Below are 8,090 nucleotides of genomic sequence, written 5' to 3' on the forward strand. Positions count from 1 at the left end.
TTCTTCTCACCTCATCTGCCTTTCTTCACTGTGTGACGACAAAGTAAGAGACAAAGCACACACTGAGCACAGGTCATCAGGTGTGACAGGTTTCAGTTTTGTTTAAAGATATGACTGTCAAAATGCTGTGAAACATAATTAAACCATGTAGGTTCATCCTCAGTATTTCCTTAGAAAAGGTGTAAATTTGACTTATTATCATTATTTGGCTTCTGAATACCAAATAACAAAGGAAATGTATTTGGACAAATACAGAAAAAATAGTTAATATGGAAATCAGCTTGTCCCAAGTGGGAAAATGTCTCATTTGCATTCAGATTCTGTTTCTGCTGCCTCTTCCTTTGTTTCCAAAGTGACAAATGGTCTTTCACTCCTCCCCAGCCCTTTCAGAATCTCATTAAAAGGTGCAGAAATGAGGCTTGAACAGCCCCATGACCTTCTTTCCTTTGGGGGTCACATGCAGAACACAATTCAATCTGGCCCACTGGCACATTTTATCAAGGGCTTTTTTTTCATCAGGATGGGGTAGAATAGTACAGAGTGACCCAAAACCCTGGTGGTACAATACACATAGCGATACACATGCCATTACTCACAGCAATATATTCTGATGGCACACAGATTACCGTATAATGTGATTTTTCCTCAGAGAAAGGGAGTTTGAACAATAAATGGCTCTATCACAGGCATGAGTTGCACATATTGCATTTTGAGAAATGAGGTTTCTCACTGACTTGACATTCTTATTTGATGCACAGTCTTTTTAATAATGGGAGACTGGTTTGTTTATTTCCAGCTTACTTTACTCCTGTTTTAATGTGAAAAGCACAGGGAAGAGCAGCATGGTATTTAAGTGATTAGTAACTGTGAGAAATACTTGTAGCTTATAGCAGTCATGGAATTTACAACTGAGATGCAGTGAATGGCTAGCAAGAAATGGATGAGAGCCAGCATTACTATTAAATGTAAGGATCCCTTCAATATCTGTCACTGGAGCAGAAACCTAAACAAAAATGGAGCTGTTCCAAAAATTGTTTTCATAAGCCTAACAAATGTTCATCCCACTTTTCATTTGGGAAACATCTTGGAATTTTTGGTGGCAGACACGCATCAGTATTAAGGCTTGAAATAGCATTTTGTCCATTTATGCCTTAAATATTTCAGCAATTCCATTATGGGCTCCTTCAGAGAAATAAACCAGCAGCTGGTCCCTTTTACATAAATGAAAAGCTAACTTGAAAAAAAAGTCATAGCCAGTTATTGCTGCTCAGAGTGGAAAAAAAAAAACTCCACTAGATAACATGATATTGACTTGACTCAATATCATATTAAGACCTTCCTTCTAGAACTTTGTGTCTTTTCTTCTCCTACAGGAAAACCTGTGTCTTTTGCTTGTGTGGTTGGTGAACAGGAGTAGTGAACATTAACTAGTACCCACACTACTTTGGCAGTGTATGCCAGCTATGAAATCTACTTCAATGTGTTTGGAGCAAGCTACTTAAAATTATAACAATATTCTCCAAGCCTTACAACAATTTGTCATCCATTTAGAGACCTGCAATAAATGGTGAAAAGACACTAATAATGCTTCTAATAATCACTAATAATCAGCAGTTTGCTGATATACACAGCCCAAGTTTAACTTGGTATATAATATCCATTTGTCTGTCTCAGTTTCCCCTGAGACTTCACTGCACATGTCCAAATGTAATTGTATCTTGTACAGATTTCTTCTGGAAATTAAACTCTTGGATGGGGGAAAATGGTCATTTAATCAGTTCCAGGTAGGAAGCTGTTTGCATGCCCCATATACTACACATTTTGTGCCACAAATAGTTATTTTTCACACTTGCTACATCCTGAAGTCAGAATGAATCTGTGTTTGGCACAGGACATCTGCAGAACTCTTCCAGGGTAAGAGAAAGCTACTGAGACAAAATGAGATGAAAGTGTCTTAAGAGTGAAAGAGTATGTGCGTGTGCGTGTGTGTGTGTGTGTGTGTGTGTGTACATGAATATGAGTGTGGAAGTTTGGCATGGCTGCACCACTGACAACACAGAACTGTGGAGTCCAGGTTATTCCAGGCCACCTACAAGCACCTCAGCTTCCAGTCATTATCTTGGATTCCAAAAGTTAGGCCATGGATACCAGTAAGGAGCATGCCCAAAGCCATCCCTCTATCAGCCCTTTACAGGTTGCTGTGAACGAGTGTTTTAAGGTCACTTAAAGAATCGCCAGCAAAAGTATTTGCTTAAGCAGATTTATTATAGAAGTGAAAGCATGACAAAGTATGTTGGCAAGGCTTGCTCTAACTACAAGATAGTTAAAGCAGAGAGAAAAAGCAAACAAAAATCCCAAACCAATCTAAAACTACCTATGTGAAGGCTAGCAAGAGGCAGGGGAGAGGGGTGAGAGGGGAGGTAGTAATGCCTTAAGTTTCATATTTTCTAGATTCTGTACTGCTTTAGTATATAGCTCTGAAATTCATATAAAGTGTTAGCAAGTTCTCTTCACAGTGTAGTTAGCCAAAACAATTCTTTTCCAGCCTGAGAATTAATGGCACTGTTGCAGCTTCAGGGCCAAAAAAGGCAAATTGAAGAAAGCAAACCAGGAGGATGGGACTTCATGACCTGAAGCTGTAAATGGACAGTTAACCCCAATATGTAAACTGACCAAAATTTATAAAAGTGTGAAAACTTGTGACCAGTCATCCATCTTGGGTCCATCTTGGGTGTAGCCTTGGCCAGGCTTTTGTACTGCCAGGGTGTAACTTTGAAGGCCTTTTAATAAATACCTACTTTATTCTTTAACTATGTCTAGCCTCTGTTCCAGGTGGCTTCGTTAGGCATCAATGGGAGGATGGGGGACAGGGTGTGGAAAGCAGAGGGAAGAGAAGAGGATAGGGAGAAGTAAGGATGAAAAGAAATGTTCAATACCCTTGTGTTGGGTCACAAGGTTCAGAGTATATCCCCATGTTAAACTGGGCCCAGACTGGGCCTACAGTTTATTCCACAAACCCAGCAGTACTTAACCTTAATATCACTTAAACCTAATAGCACTTAAAACACTTCAATACTTTAACTTAACAGAACTTAACCTTAACATCTCCTAAACTTAACTTCACTTAAACTTAAAGAAATTAAATTTAACAGAAATTAACCTTAGCAGAACTTAACAGACCCTACCTTAACAAAACCTAACCTTAACAGAACTTAAACTTAACAGAACTTGAAATCAACAGAACTTACATGTAACATCACTTAAATTTAACAGAACCTAACCTTAACAGAACTCAACAGACTTTTAAATCAACAGAACTTAAATCTAATATAATTAAAACTTAACAGAACCTAACCTCACCTAAACTTAATAACACTTAAACTTAACAGAAGTGAAACTTAATAGCACTTAAACCAAAAAACACTTAACAGAACCTAAACATAACAACACTTAACCTTAACAGTATATAACACTTAATGGCACTTAAGAGATAGTTTAACTTAAACTACTTAGCAATGGATAGAATTTACTATAGAATAGAATATAGAATTTACTATAACTTACTTACAGGCCTAACTCTAAAATACTAAGCTAGAACAACCTTCCTCATGTATTTCCGCCAGCATTTTCACCCTTGCATGCACACAAACTTAAAGAGTCTGTTCAAGGCATACCTGTGAAAAAATCCCTTTGACTTCATTGCAGTAGTCACTTTAGATGCCTTTGCATCTTTTCAGTGGGCTCAAGGTTGAACCTTGAGGAGTGGGGATATGAGCTCAGAAATTGTTTGGAGATTGCTCTCCAAATTTGGCAAGCTTGACTGTTCTTTGGCACTGAGAGGTCCCACTCAGAGGGAGGTGCTGATCGCAGCCCCTGTGGTCCAGCCCCTGAGGAGAGCTCAAAGTGTCTCACATTGGACAACTGTTTATAATGTCTCAAGAGAGTGGGCTTTAGTCATAGAAATTTTCCATCCTGATCTTAATTCAGGTCACCAACTTTCTTTGAAAACTCAGTAATAAAAACGTTGTCCCACTTGTTTTTTTCTTTGGTTTTTTTTGTTTGTTTGTTTGTTTGTTTGTTTTTTGGTGTTTTTGTTGTTGCTGTTGTTTTGTTTGTTTGTTTTCAGTTTTTTTCGGTTTTTTGTTGGTTTTTTTTTTTTTTCAGGCAAGAAAAATAAGTTTCCAAGGCTGTTAGTTAAAAAACTGGAGCTCATTAGACAGCAGCAGTTCCTGGGAACTGACAGATTGACAGTCTGGACACCTCTTTCCTCTGTGCCTATAAACAAAAATGTATCATGCTCCAATTTTAAATTGATGGAAATTCTTGACCAGGTTACCTAAATAATGGGTTTTTTAAAGATTGTTTTGAACATGATAAAACAATATTATAGGAAAGGAGATCTGCACCACAGCAGTACATGTCTAGCTAGTATATACACTCTAATATATAGTACTATATTCAACAATAAGACTATTATAACAAAAGTAATAAAAATTACAATAAAGTGCAACATTGTGTCTAGCATTCCTGTTGTAGTTGATGACCACCCAAACCAAATGTCCCACTAGTGATGTTCTCCAATCTTCATCACTCTTTCCAAGACGATTTCTGTGCTATGTATCTTTTCTGTACTCTGTATCCCTTCTGTACTGTGGTGAATAGTAATTAGGGTTCTGTGTCCATTGCTCCAGATGTATTCAGCAGTCGACACAGATCATCTTGCTGCAGTGATTTTTTTCACATTGTTGCTCGGTTCATCCCAAAAGGGTTGGGCAGTAAATCTCAACAGTATGTGTAGGTAGATTGCAGTAATTCCTGTGTTGTGACAGGAACCTGGATAATTAAAGTCACATCCCCTGATATTGGGTGCTTATTTCTATAAGACTAATGAGCATTTGTCAAATCACAGTCCAGCCTATATAGTTACAAAGGCATATTTGAAATTTCTGCAATGGAAATGATGTTCATATGGAAAAAAAGTTTAATTGGAGAAATTTTTTATGTACTCACAAAGTCGTGCATTCAACTGGATGAGTGAATATTTGCCTGCAAAGGAGGTGAAAAAATTGTAGGCAGTATCTGAAAGTACATAACAACATGGTTCTCTTCATAGAACAGTTTCTTGCTAATATGGTGCAGAGACTTCTTCCCTAATATTCAATTTACACAGAATGTTTCCAAGTAGGCAGTTTTTGCACATTTTGCAAGTCAAGATGTTTGCGTTTGGGCAGATGTGGAGTTGTTTCAGCATAACTAGTTACCACCAGTTTATCTGACAGAGGAACAAGGCCACTGATTCCAATATTAAAAGAAGTGGCCAGCTACTAAAATTTAGCAAACAACTGTATGAACAGCTGCCTTCAGACTGCCCTATTTCTGCTCCTTCTCATCCTGGCACCCTCCAACGAACACTGTGGGACCTGTGGAGCCAGATGGAGGGTTTGCAAGGGTTGCTCTGGAGTGGGTCTGAGACCTGGAGATAGAGAAGCAGGAGTGGAAAACTGCAGCAGTGGCTGGACGGGCTCCAGAGGGACCAGTGGGGGCAGGAATGGCAGGATAACAACCTCATTATTTGGGTAGGCTCCATAGAGTTGGAACTGTTGGAATTTCAGATGGAGCTGGAGCAGAGCAGTTGCACGACCACAGTTTTGGCAGGTGAGAAATGGTGGCTGTAGGTAGAGGAGCAGTGGTGGTGGGAGCATGGTGAGGCCAAAGGCTGGGAGTGGGTGCTGAAGGAGCAGCTGAAAATCATGAAGGCCTGCCTGAGCCTGATGGCAGACCACCTGTGGGTTCATGTTGACCTCGTGGCTGGGACTTGGAAATATTCCAGAAAACCCTCCTGGAAGAGCAGAAAGAGTAGTGCTTCCACAAGCCAGGAGTTCAAGAGGAATATCCCTGTGTTCTGCTGTCAGTGGTTCCAAAGAAGTCAGACTGGCAGCAGGGGCTGCAGCACCTGCACTTCAGCCTCCAGGAACCTGAGGCACTAGTGCTGAAGTGGCCCAAAGGTGTCCCACGTGGGTTGGGAGTGCAGACCAGAGCTCCACTGCACTCTCGTGTTCCCACCCAGAGCTTACCAAAGAAAGTATTCCAGAAGATTCATCTGCTCATCCAGGCAACCCTGGACAGATATGCATCTTCACCTAAGGCCAGATGGGAAGTTTTTTCCTCCAGTTCCCTGGAAATCTACAACAAATCTCTGTGGGACATGATGTTGAGAAAGGGGGATTGTGGAATGCAGCTGGAAATCTAACAGACTGGCCTGGGCAGCAACATCATGTGCACAAAATCATCTAGATGTCCATGATGCAGGAGAAGAAGATGCTGGATCTGCTGCAATGCACATGTGCCAGGCTTAACAACCATTCATCCCACAGCGGCTCCATGTGCCAACTGTGTGTCCTTGGGGAGCACTGTGCACCTGATATCCCCCACAACTGCTCCCTGACTCTGGTGCACCTGACTCAGTCAGAGAGCCTTGACAAAACAGCATCTGGTGGGAACTGGCTCCAGGAAACTCAACCCATCAACTCTAGCCTCAGCACCCTGAGCATTGTCACCTTCTGCAAAAAAAAAAAAAAAAAAAAAAAAAAAAAAAAAAAAAAAAAAAAGGTCAGTTCCACGCACTGGAACAGCAAATTTATGGGGCTTCTTCTACACTACACCCTATGGCTCAAACATTGGTATGGTCTTGGTGATCCCTGGAAATGGAAAAAGAAGCGAGAGAGAGGGAGGGAGACAGAAGAATAGAGGGACAAATACAATCTATTAGCTGTCTCTAAGAGTTAGGCATAATCTATAATTCTATAGTATGTGCAAACCTATTACCAAAATGAAAAGCAGAATGATTAACATCAAAAGGACAAGCAAAATGTGCAACATTTTGGTAAAAATCCTTGCTGCTGTTGGCAATGACTCAAATAAAATGTCCCACCAGTGGTGTTCCCTGTCTATCTTCACTTGCTCCATCACTCAGTGGCTGCCTTTCACATCATGATGAACAGAACCAGACTTCTTTCCTTTGTCTTGAGTTTGCTTCAACAGCTGTCTCAGGCTGTAAATGTGGCAGCTTCCTTACCAACATGAGATTCATGCCAACCGGAATAGATTGTTAGGATGGGAACAGGACATAGATTTCAGCAAATGGTGAGAGGTACCTGGAGCTCAATAATTACAACTGTGACCCTTAATTTCAGCTAATTCACGAACACAAATGTTTGTTTGATTACTTGTATCTACAATAAGGTTATCTACAAGTACAAAATAACAAGGGGTTCTTATTCAGGATGAATTCTCATCCATTCCATCAGGCCACACTCTATGCTCCAGGGGGTAGAATATACCTCCACTGTGATTTAATCATGGCACAATGATTGGACATATGGCATATACCAAAGGATTGTCTATTACTAAAACAAAAACCGTGACTTTAATGTTAGTGAGGTCTAAAGTGAAATTGACTAGTTACCAGGAACAGTGGAATTTCCTTCCAGATTTAGCTGGATTATTCCAGGTTACCTTTTGAATTTCAGAGGACAAATTGCTTTGAACTCCTTTATAATTTCTGCCACAATAAATTGCACCCACAGCTGATAACCATCTGTGGTGTAGAATGTATTATGGGTACCAAACTGCTTAGCATAAATAAAAGAAGTGAGGATCTCCCCTCTGTGGGTTGAGCTTGCTTGTGCTTGTTCATGTGTGAAGCAAATTTGGTTCATGCTGACAATAATCATACCTGCAAGGAGGATAAGCTGTTCTTCAGTCCTTAACCTAATCTTCAGTAGGGATGTGTTGACATCATTCCTAGGAAGAGAAAACAAGTGCTTACAAGCCTCAGCCAGGTTTGTTTAACAGCTTGGACTAATGACACTCAGAATATGTTTTGTCTCTTTATACCCAGTAGAATTGAGTAGTAAAGATCTCTTTGGTCCATCAGGACCAGTTTGGCCTTGACATCCCTCAGGTGGAATCTTGTCTTCCATTTCACAAAGTGCTTCCCACACTGCTGTTCCTGCTTTCCTCACCTTTTCTGGGGCTCAGGGTGATCTCCTGCAATTAGAGTTGTCCTCCACAAGCAGGATACTCTCTGA

The 8,090-nt window shown here is 40.4% G+C and overlaps 1 long non-coding RNA gene across 1 annotated transcript; it reads right to left on the bottom strand.

Moving 5' to 3' along the window:
- Nucleotides 1-753: 753 nt before the first annotated feature.
- Nucleotides 754-4,050, bottom strand: LOC137464936 (uncharacterized). Its single transcript, XR_010994493.1, has 2 exons — nt 3,115-4,050; nt 754-3,049 (listed from the first exon to the last, which is right to left on the bottom strand). It is a non-coding gene; the product is annotated as an uncharacterized lncRNA (long non-coding RNA).
- Nucleotides 4,051-8,090: the final 4,040 nt, after the last annotated feature.

Source organism: Anomalospiza imberbis, chromosome Z (assembly GCF_031753505.1).
Source record: "Anomalospiza imberbis isolate Cuckoo-Finch-1a 21T00152 chromosome Z, ASM3175350v1, whole genome shotgun sequence".
Lineage (NCBI taxonomy): Eukaryota > Metazoa > Chordata > Aves > Passeriformes > Viduidae > Anomalospiza > Anomalospiza imberbis.